The sequence below is a fragment of the Hypanus sabinus genome, chromosome 4, assembly GCF_030144855.1.
Source record: "Hypanus sabinus isolate sHypSab1 chromosome 4, sHypSab1.hap1, whole genome shotgun sequence".
Classification (NCBI taxonomy): domain Eukaryota; kingdom Metazoa; phylum Chordata; class Chondrichthyes; order Myliobatiformes; family Dasyatidae; genus Hypanus; species Hypanus sabinus.
The window spans coordinates 67,485,388-67,505,306 of record NC_082709.1 but is presented as its reverse complement, the minus strand read 5'-3'; the positions used below and the strand labels follow the sequence as shown (position 1 = coordinate 67,505,306).

At 48.9% G+C, this 19,919-nt stretch overlaps 1 protein-coding gene and 1 pseudogene across 1 annotated transcript in view; one reads left to right on the top strand and one right to left on the bottom strand.

Moving 5' to 3' along the window:
* LOC132392857 (uncharacterized) overlaps positions 1–19,919 on the top strand; it is a 55,319-nt gene that overhangs the window by 26,036 nt on the left and 9,364 nt on the right. The gene's annotated exons all lie outside the window — the stretch shown is intronic.
* Positions 16,995–19,919, bottom strand: part of LOC132392122 (uncharacterized) — a 32,740-nt pseudogene continuing 29,815 nt past the window's right edge.

Genomic DNA, 19,919 nt, shown 5'->3' with positions numbered 1-19,919 from the left:
GTTGTGAGGCGTGGGAACCATACTGACACTTGTGGGCTGCCTCCAGCACAATCCTCACTGATTCGATTTGACACAAATGATGTGTTTCTATGTATGTGTGACAAAAAAGCTAATCTTTAATCTTGAATCTTAAATCTATCGCTTTGACAATAATCCCAATTAATTCTCTCGCTGAGCTACACCAAGATTCTAACACTCATTGATATTGTGGGAGCAACTTACAGTGGCGGTGTAGCACACCGACCTGCGAGTCTTTGGGATGTGGGAGGAAAATGATTCATTCAGAGGAAACTCACACAGTTGGGGGGGAGAACATGGTCAGAATTGAACCCATATCACAGACAACGGGGCAGCAGCCCTGCAAACTGAATCACTCTGCTGGCCACAGTATGGTTTAAGCAACACACACAGAATGCTGGAGGAGCTCAGCAGGCCAGGCAGCATCTATAGAAAAGAGTAAACCGTCGACATTTCAGGCCAAAACCTTTCAGCATTTTGTGTGTGTTGCTCGGATTTCCAGCATCTGAAAATGTTCCCTTGTTTGTGCCAGTATGGTTTAATATCTCTTCTTAAAGATACAATATTAAGGCACATTATTAATATTATCATTATTACTGCTGGGCTTTGAATGTTTACATGCCGCTTTGACTTCTCTATATCTTTGCTGTAAAATTGGCTGCAGGTTTAACAGAGTAGTCCAAGTGGACATATTCATGAATAACTAATTCCTTTCAGAATTACGGTAGGTCTCCTAGCTATCTGTGCGAGATTAGGTACTTGCATCTTAATGCATTCTACAACATGCTGCTTTGTTAGGATTGAGCCCATCATCTGCAGTTTAGTAAAAGGTAAACTCGGTATCAGCCTCTCGAAATATATTTCAAGGCATGTCCCCTGCCTTTTTAATCTCTGCGTTTGCAGGTATGAGCTGAGTCATAACTCAGTTGGTAACCAATGATCCCGTCTGCTCATTCAGGTGAATGCAACAGCTCCGAAAATGACATTCAGTTTCAAGTGGAGGAAGCCTGGCTTGTTTTCAGACTAACATCGTTCCCCAGGCAACTGACTATCCACGGATTATCCCTTTGCTGGATATGGGGGCTCACTGTACTCAAGCGGCCTGTCACTTTTTCAACCTTTGACTACCTTCAAGGCGGAAAAAAAAACTTATTTTCAAAGGGCTTCAGACTGCCCTGGAGGTCTTGGGAAGCTCCCTCTGTTTGCAAGTTCGAGCTTTCTCTGTCCCGTTTTCTTGTGGCTTGTCTGTCTCTCCTTGAAATACAGATTGCTTTTCGTGGGCTGAGGGTTTCCCAATCTCAGCACATTCCTGCTTTATCAGCAGCCCAGCCGAGCTGGCTCTCTCTGCATCACATCTTAACTGTATGCGGTTCTGTCTACTGATATCTGCATTCTTTGACCATGTGCTCTGCATCAGATAGCCTCAATATTCTCATGCCGATTATGAAACAAACTCATTGTTTACCGTTGCCTGTTTCCTTTGCAAAGAACTCTCTATAGATGTGTAAACAGTTGTACTTGTTTCTTCATTCTCCTCTTCACCCACAAGGCTTCTCTGCTATTAACCTCTGGCTGCCCTGAAACAATTCATTCGGAACACCAGCAAGTGAGTTGACTATGGGAAATGCTGTAATCAAGCCTAACCGGGACTCACTGGGTGAACTTATCCCCAAGGAACCACGGTCAGAATTGAAAGGTTGTGCTCTGCCCGATCCTTTACTTCTCCTACACCTCCTCCCTCATCACCATTCAGGGCTCCAAATAATCCTTCCAGGTGAGATGAAGCTGTGACACCTTTACACTGTCCAGATCTTCCTGTGGCTACCCATTTCAATTCAACTTCCCAGTTTCCTCCTGACGTGTCCACCCATAGGCCTCTCTACCACAATGATGAGACCAAACTCAGGCTGGAGGAGCAACACCTTGAATCCCATCTGGGCAGCCTCCAGCCTAATGGCATGAACATAGATTTCTCTCACTTTTGGTAATTTCTCCCCCCCTCCTCCTCCCTTTTTCCATTCCCCATTCTGGTTCTTCTCTTAACCCTTTTCTTCTCCGCACCTGCCCGTCGCCTCCCTCTGGTGCCTTCCCCTTCCCTTTCTTCCATGGCCCACTGATTCCTATTATATTCCTTCTTCTTCAGCCCTTACAACTATCGTCACCCACCTCCCCCCTTCACTTCTCACCTTGACGGGCCAGGCAGCATCTGTGGAAAAGAGTAAAGTCGACGACTTCTGCTGTAACCATTTGGCAGGACACACAAAATGTCGACTGCACTCTTTTCCATAGATGCTGCCTGGCCTGCTGAGGTCCTCCAGCATTTTGTGTGTGTTGCTCGGATTCCTAGCACCTGCAGATATTCTCTTGTTTGTGATCTGACTAAAATTGCTCTCTTGGTCATCTTGCCTATCTGTGTTTTCTTTAAATTTCCCCTGCTTCCTCTCAACCTCTCCCCAAATAAACTCAACATTATTTAATGGTCCCCTTTGCCAGCCTGGTTTTGTATTCCAAAAGTTTGGTTTTCACTTCCATTGTTTGCCTCCAATGAGGTCAATAATGAGGGTTACCCTCCCTCCCACTGTGCCCGTTTCCCAAAAGTGGAAGAGCCCTGTGCTGATTATCTGTCGCATTTCTGAGGGAGGCCAGGGACCGGCGACAGTGAGATCGGAATCACTGGACGGCACCTTTAGAACGTTACTGCCTCTACTGGCAAGTCCCCGTGTGTGACAGACTCGTGAGGTGTTTGGTTACATCATACTTCTGACTGTTTTATGTGGCTGGTAAAGTTGCCTCCCTTTTGTTGGCCCTTCATCTTTTGCCATCGCTGACCTTCTCAGTCCCTAAGAGATTGAGTGTGGACATTTCATACTTGTGTATAAATTTCTTCACAACCTTGCCCCCTGCCTCCACTCACCTCCAGTCCAAAGACTTTTCGCCTTCGTAATGAGCCTCAACCCTTTTGTCCAAGTATGGTGGTGAAACTGAGAAGACCCCACCATGGAGGATGGAATGAAGAGAATCTTCCCACAGTTTGATTTGGTTGGCACTGTTCCATCTGTGGTGTCTTTACTTTAAAGTACTTTCAGCCTTACAATCGTCAGGACCTTGTCAGAAGCACTGATACTAGCTGCCATCTCCTAACCACAAGTCAGGGAGGGATGAAGCCTTGTCTTTAGAGGAGATTGTGGAGTAACCTCTCAGTATTTAGCCTTTCTTCATGCAGTGTAGGTAGTTTATAAGCAGTTTTATGCCAGGTCTTTCTGTAGCCCTGCATCCACAGCCTGTACATCTATAGGAGTCTTGCTTGTATCTATAACATAGCCATTGGCATCCAGTCTATACATGTCTGGCAAAAAAATATAATTTTTCTTTGCCAAGATGGAACGATGCCAACCAAAGCAAACGTCAAGAAAGTTTCCTTTTACATGACTCTCGCTGCACGGCCATGTTTGGACAGAGGGTGTTGAGAGTCATCTCTCTGGAGATGAATCTGTGCCGAAGGACTTGCTTAACCGCTCACGAATTCCTTTCTTCCCATCAGCGCTAAGAGCCTTGTACCGTATTAGAGTTGCAGTAGCTTGGAGCTCTTTTCCAAAATTAAAACAGATGCTTTCTGTCTTTCAGTTTGCTAAGGGTGCAGACTAGTTTTTTTTAGCCAAGTTATGGTTTTACTGAGAGGGAAAATACAGCTCTAGACTTTAATATGTCCACCCTCCTCTCTTCATACACCAGTGAGGTGTAGCCCCTTCAGTATCAATCCACTCATTCCTCATGGTAAAGTGGCACTTTGCTGATTGCCCTGCTTTGCCAGAGTCCTGTCACAGAGTTTCAAACTGAAACGGCAACAGTTCCTCTCCCTCCACAGATGCCGTGACCCTCCAGCAGACTGCTTGCTGCTGCAGATTCTGGCGTCTGCTGTCTCTTGTGTTCTCATGTCTGTGCCGGCTGTTTAAGAGAGCTGGCTAATTAGGCCCTCTCCCCTCCTTTATCCCCCCATGTGTATTTGCAATTAAGTGCTTATCAAGTCTTTGTATAAACATAATTCTCGAATCTGTCTCTATCTCCCTTTTAGGTCACAAATTAGAGCCCAGAATTGTTTGGCAAAACGAAGCTGGCCTTACCCTCCCACCCTGGCTTCCTTTGCCAATTACCCTAATGTTCTCGACCTACTCTTCTCATATCACCATAGTTTTCAAATGTTGGCGAGATATTTGACTTACAGAGGAGACCGTGGCTGATCTCTGACAGTCTTTGCCTACTATCGTTCAGGGTCCATTCCATCAGCAATCACTCCTTTCCATGACGACCACCAGACATCTGTGATGTGGCGGCCTGCCACACGCTATGTACTCTCGGCCTGGCACTGCCACACGCCCTCTGCCGCGAATAACGTTTAGCCTGACCCAGTCAGGAACCAAGGCCTCCCATCTGCTGATTATCAGACACTCAAAGGGAAGGTGATCGCATTGCGTGCAGCCAAATGAGCAAAGGCACTGAACAGGCTGGCAGGTCACCAGAGTGCTGTGGTCCTAGTCTAGGCCCAATTACCCACTCTCGGTAGGGGAAACTGTGTGAGAGAGAGAGAGAGAGAGAGTGTCCTGGTTTGCTGATTCAGCCTGTTACCAGGCCTGTCCCTGAGTCAGCCTGTTACTTTGCCTAGCTTGAGGATTCAGCCTGTTACAAGACCTGGATTAATGAGTCAAACTGTTACCAGGCCTGGCAAACACTGATAGCCTATTACAAGGCCTCACTTACTGATTCTGCCTTTTACCAGGCCTGACTTCCTGAGTTAATCTTTCACCAGGCCTGGCTAACTGCATCAACCTTTTACCAGCGTGACTTCCTGAGGTTGACCTGTTGCCAGATATGGTTTCTTTATGATGTCTGGTTGCTTTATCCCTAGCAGAGGAGTGAGCTTGTAGGAGCAGCTGGGATCTTCCTGAACTGGTGTAGGTGTGTGTGAGTCACCCTGGTTCCTGTTTCCTTGGTGACAGGTGTGTGGTCTACCTCTGAGACTGTTCTCTTTCGCCTGAACATGGTATCTTTTTCCTCAAACATAAACTCCAGAGAATATGACACAGGAAGCCCCTTCAGCAGACAACACCTGAGCCAAGCAAAACGCCGAATTAACCTGATGCCCTGCCTGTCATACCCTTCTGGTACCTCTCTGCCTTCCTGTACTCCCACGATCCACTCTCCACTCCTTCTGCTTCCCCCTTTTACCTTTTCAATGTTTCCCCCCCACCTTCTCAGTTCATCGCCCTTCCACCTTTGATCCTCATCTGGTCTCACCTATCACCTTCGATCTTGTACTCCTTTCCTCCCCCCCGCCCCACCTCCTTTCCAATCCCAGTGAAGAGCCTCGACCCGAATCACTGCAGGTCCGTGTTTGGGCCAGGTTTCTACCCCCTCCACCTTTAAGCTTTGGGGAGATTATTTACAATCATGTGCTCAAAGTCAAAATAAATTTATTGTCAAAGTACATATATGTCACTATATGGCTTGAGATACATTTTCTTGCGCACATTTGCATGAAGTTAAGAAATACTACACAATTTATGAAAATTATACATACACAAAGATCGATATGCAAAATAAAACAAATTGTGTGAATAAACTCTAAATGACACTAGAGTCATTGAAAGTGAGTCTGTAGTTTGCGGAATCGGTTCGGAGTTGATGTAACTGAAGTTATCCATGCCGATTCAGGAGTCTGGAGGTTGGAGGGTATTTACTGCTCCCGAACCTGATGGTGTGGGGTGTAAGGATTTTGTACCTTCTGCCCTGTACAAGCAAGAGCAGAACACAGCCTGGATGGTGAGGTTCCTTGCTGATGGGTGTGTAAATTGCCCAGTGGTGGGGAGGGCTTTGCCTGTGATGGACTGGGCCGTATCCACCACTTTCCGTGGCCTTTTCTGTCCCAGGGCATTGGTGTTTCCATGCCAGGTAACGATGTAAACAGTCAGGATACTCTCCACTGTGCATCTACAGAAGTTTGTTAAAGTTTTAGACAAGATGCCGCATCTACACAAACTTTTAAGGAGCTTTCTTGAAATGGCAGCGTCAACATCACACCTGAGATGTGGAGGTCACCTCCCCCTCCAGTGCTTTTCGCAACCCTTCCTCGACACTGCTATTCGGCTAGCTTTCCAACATTCCATCTCGGATTTCATCCCATTAAACATCATCTTTCCTGGCCTGCACCACAAAGTCCACTCTCACCCCTCTGCTGCGACAGTAAGGTTTCTCACTCTTCCGGACCTCTCAGTTATCAGTAGATTTGCCTATCCGTGCGTCCCCCGTCCCCTCCACTGGCCATCAGCATAAAATGACGCCCCTCCTTCACCCTGTACAGTGATCATCTCCCCCACCCCCACGATCAGGTCCTATTGGTCCCTCTGAACTCCCAAAGATCCCACGGCAACAGTTGGGTTGAAGAGCAGCGGCACTCTTCCCCGGCTACTGTTCATCCCTGAGACAGGTGGTCCGGTCCTTGGCGGCCTCTTTCTGAGCACAAATTGGAAGTCTTCACTTCGCGAGATGACATCTCATCGCTTGCTGTGTTGAAGTGTGACGGAGCAACACAAACAACGATGCTGTCTCTGTTTCCCGCCAACAGGCTTCTGTCCAGCCCTTCAGCAGCAATTCCTACACCATACTGTATAAGGAGGCCATTCATCCCATCGCTTCAGTGTCAGCTCTCAGGGTGATCCGATGGCCCCCGTCATTCCCAGTCCTGCAACATACTCTAATCTGAGGATTGCATTGCCACAGATGGCTGTGGAGGCCAAGGCATTGGGTATGTTTAAAACAGACGTCAAAGGTTACGGGAAGAAGGCCGGAGAATGGGGCTGAGTGGGATAGCAAATCAGCCTTGACCAGGCTCGATGGGCTGAATAGGCCACTTCTGTGTTTTATGATCTAAGCTGTCCCTTTCCCTTCCTCTCCCTGTTACTCTCACCTCACCCCACCAAAAGCCCACCACAACCCTACAATCCTCGGCAACCTGCATGATCCTCTCTTTACAGTCTTGATCACCCCTGAACTTACCCGTGCCTTCATGATGAGAATGTTTTCAACAGCAAGTACTCAAGCTCTGACATTCTAGCTCAGAGCAGTTCCTTCCTTGTCTCTGCCAAACCTCAGCTCCTTAATCATCTGACCTAATGCTTTCATCTTGATATCATGCTCGTTGGAAAGGTCAAACCGAAGATCTGCGGCGTTAGACAGAAATGGAAGATATAAACACAAATGTTTCTGCGGGCGCTGGTAGTCTAGAGCAGCAAACACAAAGTGCTGGAGGAACTCAGTAGTTCAGGCAGCAGACCCCACCTTCCTATTCTAGCTTCTGCCCTCTTCTAGTCCTGGTGAAGGATCTCCCCTGGATGTGCCAGCTGTTTATTCCTCTCCATAGATGCTGCCTGACCTGCTGAGTTCCTCCACCACTTTGTGTGTATTGACTTGGAATTAAATTTGTTTGCCAGAGTGCCGGTAGTTTGTAGAATGGTCACGTGTCGCCACCTTGTGGCTATACTCTGTTACTGACCACGTTCTCTGCTGCATCTTCTGGTCAATATGTGATTTTTATTTCCACTGCGGGTATGATAAGCACAGGATGAGGCAAAGCACTGTAGGAAAAGTGATTGACAAGTTGTACAAAGCAAAATCCCCACAAACAGTCATTCAATCGTAAGTGTGTCACCCATTGCTTTAAAACGCCTCCAACCAACTGGGGTTCAATGCCCGCTGCAGTCTGTAAGGAGTTTGTACGTTCTCACCATGACCGCGTGTGTTTCCTCCGGGTGCTCTGGTTTTCTCCCACATTGTAGCATTGTGAGCACACAGGAATGTCACCAGCAGTGTAGTGACTCTTGTGGGTTGCCCCCACCTCGGACAGTACTGGTCATTGATGTAAGCAGCACAGTTCCTGCCTTCTTCGAGGTCTCGATGGATGCATGATAACTTAAACTAATCTTTCTTTCCAAGCCAAGTCAGCAGTTCTCTGTGAGTCTACTGGAGAGATCGAAGCCCAACGTCTGCAGGCCTGAGTCTGAGGCTTGAGGCCTATCCTGAGGCTAAAGGACTTGTGGGAGGGATGGAAGGGGTTTGTTCTGCTGTTGTTGCTTGTTGTGTTGTGTGTGGCTGTGCCGACCATTCCGAGCACACTATACGGGCACCGGAATGAGTGGCAACACTTCCGGCTGCCCCCAGCACATCGGTAATGTGAATTATGTATTTTAACTCTGTGTTTCAAAGTGCAGGTGGTAAATAACCTTGCCTGTTGAATCTTAATCCACCTTTCCGTCTGTCACTGTCTTGAGTGTTTTAGTTTGGGTTAAGATGATGTGAGGGAGGGGGAATATTTGTCTGCTCTTTTAGACAGACCCAGGGAATGGTTAATGTCTGTCCAATGGGCAAAGTCTGAGTTTGACATGTCAACTGAGAAAACTAACAGTGCTTCTGGAGTCTGTGCTCAGGGGTGGGGAGAGGAGCACAAGCCCGTCACCGTTTGATTCGGAAATGAGAGAGATACCCACTGAACTCCAGAGGTTAGTCTTCCACTGGCACTGGTCGTTACAGGGTGTTAGTCCTCCACTGGTACCGGTCGTTACAGGGCGTTAGTCCTCCACTGGTACCGGTCGTTACAGGGCGTTAGTCCTCCACTGGTACCGGTCGTTACAGGGCGTTAGTCCTCCACTGGTACCGGTCGTTACAGGGCGTTAGTCCTCCACTGGCACCGGTCGTTACAGGGCGTTAGTCCTCCACTGGCACCGGTCGTTACAGGGCGTTAGTCCTCCACTGGTACCGGTCGTTACAGGGCGTTAGTCCTCCACTGGCACCGGTCGTTACAGGGCGTTAGTCCTCAACTGGCACCGGTCGTTACAGGGCGTTAGTCCTCCACTGGCACTGGTCGTTACAGGCCGTTAGTCCTCCACTGGCACTGGTCATTACAGGGCGTTAGTCCTCCACTGGCACTGGTCATTACAGGGTGTTAGTCCTCCACTGGCACTGGTCGTTACAGGGTGTTAGTCCTCCACTGGCACCGGTCGTTACAGAGCGTTAGTCCTCCACTGGCACTGGTCATTACAGGGCGCTAGTCCTCCACTGGCACTGGTCGTTACAGGCCGTTAGTCCTCCTCTGGCACTGGTCATTACAGGGTGTTAGTCCTCCACTGGCACCGGTCGTTACAGAGCGTTAATCCTCCACTGGCACTGGTCGTTACAGGGCGTTAGTCCTCCACTGGCACTGGTCGTTACAGGCCGTTAGTCCTCCACTGGCACTGGTCATTACAGGGCGTTAGTCCTCCACTGGCACTGGTCATTACAGGGCGTTAGTCCTCCACTGGCACCGGTCGTTACAGAGTGTTAGTCCTCCACTGGCACTGGTCATTACAGGGCGTTAGTCCTCCACTGGTACCGGTCGTTACAGGGCGTTAGTCCTCCACTGGCACTGGTCATTACAGGGCGTTAGTCCTCCACTGGCACCGGTCGTTACAGAGTGTTAGTCCTCCACTGGCACTGGTCATTACAGGGCGTTAGTCCTCCACTGGTACAGGTCGTTACAGGGCGTTAGTCCTCCACTGGTACAGGTCGTTACAGGGTGTTAGTCCTCCACTGGTACAGGTCGTTACAGGGTGTTAGTCCTCCACTGGTACAGGTCGTTACAGGGCGTTAGTCCTCCACTGGTACAGGTCGTTACAGGGCGTTAGTCCTCCACTGGTACAGGTCGTTACAGAGCGTTAGTCCTCCACTGGCACTGGTCATTACAGGGCGTTAGTCCTCCACTGGTACAGGTCGTTACAGGGTGTTAGTCCTCCACTGGTACAGTGCCACTACTCCAATTGACACCTCAAGACATCCCAGATACCCCAACACTTCCCCTCCCAATATAACAATCACTGCTTCGAGGCAAGGGGGAGATGGTCAGGCTGTAGTTTCTATCCCATCCTCTGAAGCTGGGGCACTTGTGAGACTGGGCCAAACTGCCTGACAAGCTCTCAGCTTCCCTTCTGAGTTTTCAAATCTGCTCCATGTGGGGACAGGAGGTGATGGCAGTGATCTCGAGGGAGAGACAGACCGACGGAGAGACCAAAACTCCCCACAGACCGAGGGAGGGACAACATTCACAGACCGAGGGAGGGACAAACACTCACAGACCGAGGGAGGGACAGACACTCACAGACTGAGGGAGGGACAACACTCACAGACCGAGGGAGGGACAAACACTCACAGACCGAGGGAGGGACAACACTCACAGACTGAGGGAGAGACAGACACTCACAGACTGAGGGAGGGACAACACTCACAGACTGAGGGAGAGACAGACACTCACAGACTGAGGGAGGGACAACACTCACAGACTGAGGGAGAGACAACACTCACAGACTGAGGGAGAGACAGACACTCACAGACTGAGGAAGGGACAACACTCACAGACTGAAGGAGGGACAACACTCACAGACTGAGGGAGGGACAACACTCACAGACTGAGGGAGAGACAACACTCACAGACTGAGGGAGAGACAGACACTCACAGACCGAGGGAGGGACAAACACTCACAGACCGAGGGAGGGACAACACTCACAGACTGAGGGAGAGACAGACACTCACAGACTGAGGGAGGGACAACACTCACAGACTGAGGGAGAGACAGACACTCACAGACTGAGGGAGGGACAACACTCACAGACTGAGGGAGAGACAACACTCACAGACTGAGGGAGAGACAGACACTCACAGACTGAGGAAGGGACAACACTCACAGACTGAAGGAGGGACAACACTCACAGACAGAGGGAGGGACAACACTCACAGACTGAGGGAGGAACAACACTCACAGACCGAGGGAGAGACAGACACTCACAGACTGAGGGAGGAACAACACTCACAGACCGAGAGAGGGACAACACTCACAGACTGAAGGAGGGACAACACTCACAGACTGAGGGAGGAACAACACTCACAGACAGAGGGAGAGACAGACACTCACAGACTGAGGGAGGGACAACACTCACAGATTGAGGGAGAGACAGACACTCACAGACCGAGGGAGGGACAACACTCATAGACTGAGGGAGAGACAACACTCACAGACTGAGGGAGGGTCAACACTGACAGACTGAGGGAGAGACAGACACTCACAGACTGAGGGAGGGACAACACTCACAGACTGAGGGAGGGACAACACTCACAGACTGAGGGAGGAACAACACTCAGACTGAGGGAGAGACAGACACTCACAGACTGAGGGAGGGACAACACTCACAGACTGAGGGAGGGACAACACTCACAGACTGAGGGAGGAACAACACTCACAGACAGAGGGAGGGACAACACTCACAGACTGAGGGAGAGACAACACTCACAGACCGAGGGAGAGACAGACACTCACAGACTGAGGGAGGAACAACACTCACAGACTGAGGGAGAGACAACACTCACAGACCGAGGGAGAGACAGACACTCACAGACTGAGGGAGGAACAACACTCACAGACTGAGGGAGGAACAACACTCACAGACTGAGGGAGGGACAACACTCACAGACAGAGGGAGAGACAGACACTCACAGACTGAGGGAGGGACAACACTCACAGACTGAGGGAGGGACAACACTCACAGACTGAGGGAGGAACAACACTCACAGACTGAGGGAGAGACAGACACTCACAGACTGAGGGAGGGACAACACTCACAGACTGAGGGAGGGACAACACTCACAGACTGAGGGAGGAACAACACTCACAGACAGAGGGAGGGACAACACTCACAGACTGAGGGAGAGACAACACTCACAGAACGAGGGAGAGACAGACACTCACAGACTGAGGGAGGAACAACACTCACAGACCGAGGGAGAGACAACACTCACAGACCGAGGGAGAGACAGACACTCACAGACTGAGGGAGAGACAGACACTCACAGACAGAGGGAGGGACAACACTCACAGACTGAGGGAGAGACAACACTCACAGACTGAGGGAGAGACAGACACTCACAGACTGAGGGAGAGACAGACACTCACAGACTGAGGGAGGAACAACACTCACAGACTGAGGGAGGGACAACACTCACAGACTGAGGGAGGGACAACACTCACAGACTGAGGGAGAGACAGACACTCACAGACTGAAGGAGGGACAACACTCACAGACTGAGGGAGGAACAACACTCACAGACTGAGGGAGGGACAACACTCACAGACTGAGGGAGGGACAACACTCACAGACAGAGGGAGGGACAACACTCACAGACTGAGGGAGGAACAACACTCACAGACTGAGGGAGAGACAGACACTCACAGACTGAGGGAGGGACAACACTCACAGACAGAGGGAGGAACAACACTCACAGACTGAGGGAGAGACAGACACTCACAGACAGAGGGAGGGACAACACTCACAGACTGAGGGAGAGACAGACACTCACAGACTGAAGGAGGGACAACACTCACAGACTGAGGGAGGAACAACACTCACAGACTGAGGGAGGAACAACACTCACAGACTGAGGGAGGGACAACACTCACAGACTGAGGAAGGGACAACACTCACAGACCGAGGGAGAGACAGACACTCACAGACCGAGGGAGGGACAACACTCACAGACTGAGGGAGAGACAACACTCACAGACCGAGGGAGAGACAGACACTCACAGACTGAGGGAGGAACAACACTCACAGACTGAGGGAGGAACAACACTCACAGACTGAGGGAGAGACAGACACTCACAGACTGAGAGAGGGACAACACTCACAGACAGAGGGAGGGACAACACTCACAGACTGAGTGAGGAACAACACTCACAGACTGAGGGAGAGACAGACACTCACAGACTGAGGGAGGGACAACACTCACAGACTGAGGGAGGAACAACACTCACAGACTGAGGGAGAGACAGACACTCACAGACTGAGGGAGGGACAACACTCACAGACTGAGGGAGGAACATCACTCACAGACTGAGGGAGAGACAGACACTCACAGACTGAGGGAGGGACAACACTCACAGACCGAGGGAGGGACAACACTCACAGACTGAGGGAGAGACAGACACTCACAGTCCGAGGGAGGGACAACACTCACAGACTGAGGGAGAGACAACACTCACAGACTGAGGGAGGGACAACACTCACAGACTGAGGGAGAGACAGACACTCACAGACCGAGGGAGAGACAGACACTCACAGACAGAGGGAGGATCAACACTCACAGACAGAGGGAGGAACAACACTCACAGACTGAGGGAGAGACAGACACTCACAGACAGAGGGAGGGACAACACTCACAGACCGAGGGAGGGACAACACTCACAGACTGAGGGAGGAACAACACTCACAGACTGAGGGAGGAACAACACTCACAGACTGAGGGAGAGACAGACACTCACAGACTGAGGGAGGGACAACACTCACAGACTGAGGGAGGAACAACACTCACAGACTGAGGGAGGAACAACACTCACAGACTGAGGGAGAGACAGACACTCACAGACTGAGGGAGGAACAACACTCACAGACAGAGGGAGGGACAACACTCACAGACTGAGGGAGGAACAACACAGACTGAGCGAGAGACAGACACTCACAGACTGAGGGAGGGACAACACTCACAGACCGAGGGAGGGACAACACTCACAGACTGAGGGAGAGACAGACACTCACAGTCCGAGGGAGGGACAACACTCACAGACTGAGGGAGAGACAACACTCACAGACTGAGGGAGAGACAGACACTCACAGACTGAGGGAGGGACAACACTCACAGACTGAGGGAGAGACAGACACTCACAGACTGAGGGAGGGACAACACTCACAGACTGAGGGAGAGACAGACACTCACAGACAGAGGGAGGGACAACACTCACAGACTGAGGGAGAGACAACACTCACAGACTGAGGGAGAGACAGACACTCACAGACAGAGGGAGGAACAACACTCACAGACTGAGGGAGAGACAGACAGTCACAGACAGAGGGAGGGACAACACTCACAGACTGAGGGAGAGATAGACACAGAAAGAGGGAGGGACAACACTCACAGACAGAGGGAGGGACAACACTCACAGACTGAGGGAGGAACAACACACAGACTGAGGGAGGGACAACACTCACAGACAGAGGGAGGGACAACACTCACAGACTGAGGGAGAGACAACACTCACAGACTGAGGGAGAGACAGACACTCACAGACTGAGGGAGGGACAACACTCACAGACTGAGGGAGAGACAGACACTCACAGACTGAGGGAGGGACAACACTCACAGACTGAGGGAGAGACAGACACTCACAGACAGAGGGAGGGACAACACTCACAGACTGAGGGAGAGACAGACACTCACAGACTGAGGGAGGGACAACACTCACAGACTGAGGGAGAGACAGACACTCACAGACTGAGGGAGGGACAACACTCACAGACTGAAGGAAAGCCTATGCTGACTAGTGACCGGTAATCGTAATGTGGGAATTGTTCCCATAATCCAGCCTTTGGGTGGCTGAAGGCTCTATGAAGTTCTTGCACTTGTCTATTCAGGATGCTGGGCTGATGGAGGTCAGTGGCAGTACAATGGGCAGTGGTAGTTGGACAGAGCTATGCTTCTGAAAAGAGGGATGGCTTCAGAATTCAGGTCTGGCAGTCTGCTTGTCGTTCCTGGGGTACGTCTGGCTTGCCTTCCAAACGAAATCCTCGGCAGCAGAAATGCAAGCAGCTGGTCCTGCGAATGGGAAATCAGTTTTTTAAAATGTAGGCTGTCACTAGTTCTTAAAGAGTTAGCATGCATTATACTCACAGGTCAGTGGTATACACAGACAGGTGACTCACAGACAGGTGATTGAGTAACAGGTGATTCAGTGACAGGCGACTCACAGACAGGTAATTTACAGATGGGTGATTCAGTGACAGATGATGCACAGACAGGTGATTCCCAGACAGGTGATTCAGTGACAGGTGATTCCCAGACAGGTGATTCAGTGACAGGTGATTCCCAGATAGGTGATTCAGTGACAGGTGATTCCCAGACAGGTGATTCCCAGATGGGTGATTCCCAGATAGGTGATTCACAGACAGGTGATTCAGTGACAGGTGATTCCCAGACAGGTGATTCCCAGATAGATGATTCACAGACAGGTGATTCAGTGACAGGTGATTCCCAGACAGGTGATTCCCAGATAGGTGATTCACAGACAGGTGATTCAGTGACAGGTGATTCCCAGACAGGTGATTCCCAGACAGGTGATTCCCAGATAGGTGATTCACAGACAGGTGATTTACAGATGGGTGATTCAGTGACAGATGATGCACAGACAGGTGATTCCCAGACAGGTGATTCCCAGACAGGTGATTCAGTGACAGGTGATTCCCAGACAGGTGATTCAGTGACAGGTGATTCCCAGATAGGTGATTCAGTGACAGGTGATTCCCAGACAGGTGATTCCCAGATAGATGATTCACAGACAGGTGATTCAGTGACAGGTGATTCCCAGACAGGTGATTCCCAGACAGGTAATTCCCAGATAGGTGATTCACAGACAGGTGATTCAGTGACAGGTGATTCCCAGACAGGTGATTCCCAGACAGGTGATTCCCAGATAGGTGATTCACAGACAGGTGATTCAGTGACAGGTGATTCCCAGATAGGTGATTCACAGACAGGTGATTCCCAGATAGGTGATTCCCAGACAGGTGATTCCCAGATGGGTGATTCAGTGACAGGTGATTCAGTGACAGGTGATTCCCAGATAGGTGATTCCCAGATGGGTGATTCCCAGACAGGTGATTCCCAGATGGGTGATTCAGTGACAGGTGATTCAGTGACAGGTGATTCCCAGATAGGTGATTCCCAGATGGGTGATTCCCAGACAGGTGATTCCCAGATGGGTGATTCCCAGACAGGTGATTCACAGACAGGTGATTCACAGACAGGTGATTCAGTGACAGGTGATTCCCAGACAGGTGATTCCCAGATGGGTGATTCAGTGACAGGTGATTCAGTGACAGGTGATTCCCAGATAGGTGATTCCCAGATGGGTGATTCCCAGATGGGTGATTCAGTGACAGGTGATTCAGTGACAGGTGATTCCCAGATAGGTGATTCCCAGATGGGTGATTCCCAGACAGGTGATTCCCAGATGGGTGATTCCCAGACAGGTGATTCACAGACAGGTGATTCACAGACAGGTGATTCAGTGACAGGTGATTCCCAGACAGGTGATTCACAGACAGGTGATTCCCAGATGGGTGATTCAGTGACAGGTGATTCCCAGATAGGTGATTCCCAGACAGGTGATTCCCAGATGGGTGATTCACAGACAGGTGATTCAGTGACAGGTGATTCCCAGACAGATGATTCAGTGACAGGTGATTCATCGTACTCACAGGTCAGTGATATACATGGACAGGTGATTCAGTGACAGATGCCTGTATAATAAAGCAGTTACCAAAATATATTAGAATTCATTAATACAAATACTAGAGAATTGATTTCCACTGTTATTGTGATATTCAACTTCTGCGGTGATGTTTAATCTGTTGGGGTGTATTTGGTTTTGCAATGCTGGAGCCACTGTAGAAAGTTCCTGAAAATGTAGCAACGTATCGGTATTATGGAATGTATAGCACCAGAGTCAGAGGGAGTCGCACAGTTTCTCTGCTGTCCTTCAGGTAGCTCCACAGGGTATTTTACAGGGTTGATGCAACGGCCGCGGTCTCATCATGTGGTTATGAACACATAGAATCTGAAAAAAGGTGCTCAGACTTTGGCCTGTTACCTTGTGATTTATTTTCTTGCAGGCACTCACAGTAAAACAAAGAAATAGAATCGAACCAGTGAAAATCTGCGCACAATGGCTGACAAACAACCAACATGCAAAAGAAGACAAACTGTGGAAATAAATACTAAATAAACAGATTGATGAGTACAGCACAGGAACAGGCTGTTCAGCCCACAATGTTGTGCCGAACCAGGTTAGAAGCAATCAAAAACACGCAAACACTAATCCCTCTTGCCCACTCCTTGTCCATATCCCTCCTTCTTCCTCAGATCCATGTGCCTATCCAAATGCCTCTTAAAAGCCTCCAATGTATTTGCCTCTACCACCAAGCCAGGCAACGCATTCCAGGCATCCATAACTCTCTGAGTAAAAAACTTACCCCTCACATCCCCCTTGCCCCCCCTCACCTTCAATGCATGCCCTCTGGTATCAGGCATCTCAACCCTGGCAAACAGATACTCACTGGCCACTTTGTCTACCTCTCTCATAATCTTATAAACTACGATCAGCCCCAGAAGAAACAACCGAAGTTTATCCAGCCTCTCACGATAACTCACGCCCTCTGAACTAGGCCGCATCCTGGTGAACCCCTCCTGCATCCTCTCCAAAGCCTCGGCATCCATCCTGTGGTGGGCCGCCACGACCCACGGACTGTTTCGAGGGCTCGTCAACTCGGCGTTAGTTACCACTTTTTTATTTGTCTTCTTTTGCACACTGGATGCAGGTCAGTCTTTGTTTATGTAAAGCTTGTCATAAACTCTATTGTATGTTTTTATTTTCCTGTAATTGCCTGCAAGGAAGTGAGTCTCAAAGAGGGAAATGGTGGCCTACAGTAAACGTAATCTGACTCTCACTTCTGAAGGTAGCTCGACATTGACGGTACAATCACTCACATGTCCTTGATAGCAGTTATATACAGGCCTCCCAACAGTGGCTGGGATGTGGACCGTGGGTTACAACAGCAAATAGAAAAGGTCAGTCAAATGTGCAATGTTATGGTAGTCAGGAGATTTTAACGTGCGGGTTGATTGGGAAAATCAGGTTGGTAATGGGTCTCAGGAGAGTGAGTTTGTTGAAAGCCTATGAAATGGGTTTACAGAGCAGTTTGTCATTGAGCCTCCTCGGGGATCAGTTATAATGGATTGGGTGTTATGTAATGAACCGGAAGTGATTAGGGAACTTAAGGTAAAAGAACCCTTAGGAACCAGAGATCACAATATGATTGTGTTCAACTTGAAATTTGATAGGGAAAAAGTAAAGTCTGATGCAGCAGTATTTCAGTGGGGTGAGGGAAATTACAGTGGTATGAGAGAGGAGTTGGCCGAAGTAAACTGGAAGGAGCTGCTGGCAGGGATGACAGCTGAGCAGCAAGGTGTGTGTTTCTGGGCAAAATGAGGGAGGTGTGGGACACGAGTATTCCAAAATTGAAGAATTACTCAAATAGTAATATGGTACAACCATTGCTGACAAGGGAAGTCAAAGCCATTGTAAAAAGAAAGGGCATACAGCAAAGCTAAAATTAGTGGGAAGATAAAGGATTGAGAAGATTGTAAAAACCTACAGAGAACAACTAGAAAAATCATTAGAAGGGAGAAGATGAAATATGAAAGCAAGCTGGCAAATAATATCAAAATGGGTAGTAAAAGTTTTTTCAAGTATGTGAAAAGTAAAAGAGAAATGAGAGTAGATATAGGACCTAGAAAATGAGGCAGGAGAAATAATAACTGGGACAAGGAGCTGGCTGATGAACTAAATGAGTATTTTGCATCAGTCTTCACTGTGGAAGACACTAGCGGCATGCCTGGTGTTGTAGTGTGTGAAGGAAGAGAAGTGTGTGCAGTTACTGTTACAAGAGGGAAGGTGCTCAAAAAGCTGAAAGATCTAAAGGTACATAAGTCACCCAGACCAGAGGAGCTGCACCCTAGGGTTCTGTAAGAGGTAACGTTAGAGATTGTGGTGGCATTAGAAATGATCTTTCAAAAATCATTGGACTCTGGCATGGTGCCAGAGGACTGGAAATTTGCAAATGTCACTCCACTCTTTAAGAAAGGAGGAAGGCAGCAGAAAAGAAATTATAGACCAGTTAGCCTGACCTCAGTGGTTGGGAAGATGTTGGAGTCAATTGTTAAAGACGAGGTGATGGAGTACTTGGTGACACAGGACAAGATAGTACAACGTCAGCATGGTTTCCTTCAGGGAAAATCCTTCCTGATAAACCTGTTGGAATTCTTTGAGGAGATTGAAAGTAGGGTAGATAAAGGCGATGCAGTGGATGCTTTGATGACCTCTTCAGTTCCCTTTTCCATGTAAGTTATTACAATGAAGAACACTTACCATCACAATGAGATATCTCTCTGGCACCTGGCACTCATTCAGGAAGCTGCTCGTCTCCTTGCTCAGCCGCCGTATCATCTCTTGGGCTGGGTACAGGTCCTGGGAGTGGATTATACTTTATTTCATCACCACCAGCAAGGTGTCAGCTTCATGCTGAAAACCTTAAGAAGTAGTTAATTAAAACAATGGCCAAGAGGATATCACTCTGCTTCACAGTTACATCTGGCTATCTTCTACCATATTGCTTTAAACATTCTCCTTAGTCCATGTCCTTTGTACCCTTCACTCAACAAAAATCCATCAGTGTTGGCCTTTATGTATTCAATTCGCTCCTACTAGCCTTGAGCATTTCAGTTGAGAGAGCCCTAGATCCAATTAGGATTCCTGGGTCACAATGTGTCCTCTCTTTAATCCTGGCAGCTAACTCGAATCCTAGGATTTTGGTCTGTCTACTGGTTTGAGCCCTTCACCGAAGGAAATACTTCTCTTTGTCACACAGAGCAATATGTTATCTGCAATTTGGAGTAAGGCCACATCACAAATCAGCTGTTCATGATTCTCACAAGCCTCTTCCAATCCCACTCCAGCTAAAACCGATGACATATCTTGAAACATGGCCCACTTTCCTTGAAAGTGGCATGATGGTTTCCGGTGACGTCATCGTTGAGAATGGCAGATTAAGTCACTAGCTCCTCTGGAAAAACGCGTATTAAGCCCCGTTATTCCATCAAATATAATATTTTTTGAAAAATATTTGAACTGAAAAGAGGGGCAAGAGTGGGGAAAAAGAAC